Source organism: Echinops telfairi, unplaced genomic scaffold (assembly GCF_000313985.2).
Source record: "Echinops telfairi isolate 266 unplaced genomic scaffold, ASM31398v2 ScPeMD7_7472;HRSCAF=8510, whole genome shotgun sequence".
NCBI lineage: Eukaryota > Metazoa > Chordata > Mammalia > Afrosoricida > Tenrecidae > Echinops > Echinops telfairi.
In genome coordinates this window covers 33,623-35,454 of record NW_022111376.1, presented here as the reverse complement: position 1 = coordinate 35,454, position 1,832 = coordinate 33,623, and the positions used below count along the sequence as shown (strand labels likewise).

General features: G+C 53.0%; 1 protein-coding gene across 1 annotated transcript in view; it reads left to right on the top strand.

Moving 5' to 3' along the window:
• LOC115873969 (RNA-binding motif protein, X-linked 2-like) overlaps positions 1–1,832 on the top strand; it is a 5,374-nt gene that overhangs the window by 357 nt on the left and 3,185 nt on the right. The gene's annotated exons all lie outside the window — the stretch shown is intronic.

The window sequence follows — 1,832 nt, the reverse complement described above, 5'->3', positions numbered from 1 at the left end:
CCTGAAATGTCTGACATTTTTAAATGAACAGGTATGGAGAGGTCGTGAACATCAATCTCGTGAGGGACAAGAAGACTGGGAAATCCAAAGGATTCTGTTTCCTGTGCTATGAAGACCAGAGGAGCACAATCCTGGCTGTGGATAATTTCAATGGGATCAAAGTGCGTGGGTGTGCTTCTGCAGCAGGCGTGACCGCTCCTTTCCTATGCAGAGGGCTACCGTTCATTCTCCATTTGGTCAAACCTAGTCCTGGTCAGCCAAGCAGAGGTGTGGGGGCACACTGGCTAGGAAATGATCCCGGAATCCCAGGGCTCCCGCCAGGACTTGTTTCTTTCCCCTATCTTTGACCTGTTAGCAAACCTCTCCCCCTACCCTACCCCACTTCCACCCCTTACCTTCTTCTCTGATGTATCAGAGACTGAACGAAGGAGCGAGCGAACTCAGCCCTGCCATGCTGGCCAGTGTCAAGCAATTGCCAAAAGTGACTCATTCTTCATTATCTCTCCTCTGGTCACTCTCAAAGGAGCCCTGGAGTAGCTGTGGGCTAGGCATTGGGCTGCACACCGCAAGATCGGTGTTTCAAACCCACCAGCTGCTCCTCAGGAGAAAGATGTGGTACTTTCTGATCCCATAAAGAGTTGTAATCTTAGAAACCCTCGGGAGCAGTTCTACTTTGTCCTACAGGATCTCTATGAGGCAGAGGGGATTTGGCGACTGTGGCTTGAGTGTGGGTTATGTTGGTTCCTCCCCGCCCCCCCCACCCCCCGTGCCTCACTTGTGAGAGGGACTGAGACAAGGCAGGCTTACTGATCCTATGCACAGGCCCTGCACTCATTCAGTAGGGACACTGCAAACGCAGTGAGTATTGTCAAAATATGGGGGTGACGCTCGTCACTGATTGGACCAGAAGGGAACAGCCAGTGACTGTAGGACAGGGTAGGGCACGTGTAGTGCTTGGATTTCTAGGGAGCCTGCGGGTCTCCTTTGTGGCATGTTGCTGTCAAAGGAAGGCTTTCACAATGGCTTTGAAACAGCGATGGCAGTAGGTGACAAAAACTACTCAGGCTTATAGGTGAGCCTCTCTCGGTAACATTGGCTAGAAGCCCACCACTTCAGACTCCCACGGCTTTGTTTCGAAACTCAGTCTGCCTGAAAACAGCACAGTGTTTTAAAGGGAGAGGTTAATCTTGCTGTTGCTCACCTGATGGGCTGTGGCTCCCAGCAGACCTGTCTGTCAGTCTGCTGAGGGTAGAGTGAGGCGTGAGGGTGCCATGGAAAAGGCAGTGATCTCTTCTAGCTGCCTCCCCGCACCCCTTTTGGGTCCGCTGTTGCAGACAGCATGGAGGACAGCGAGCTGGACTTGGGGGCAGTGTGTGAGGCTGCTGGTGGACGGCCTCAGGGGCATCAGCTATCCCTGGCTCTACCTGGCTACCCGAGGGCTGAGTGTATCAATAGGTAGGTGTCCAGCGATGAAGGATCCATGGTGGTGCAGTGGTTAAGCGTGTGACAGCTAACCAAAGGGTTGGCAGTTCGAACCCGCCAGCTGCTTCACTGGACAACTTTGGACCCCCTACAGGACAGCTCTCCTGTGTTTGAATGGATTCGGTGCCAGTGGGTTGGGCTGTGCAGTGAGGGTTCAGTGGTTGAAGTCTGATCTTCCATGCAGGAAACCCAGGTTTGATTCCTGGTCAGTACACTACATGTGCAGCCAACCACCTGCCTGTCAGCTGAGGCCTGGTTGTGACTATGATGCTGAACAGGTTTTAGTGAAACTGCCAGACTGAGATGGATGCGGAAGAAAGGCCCTAGAACTCTGCTTCCCAAAACCAGCC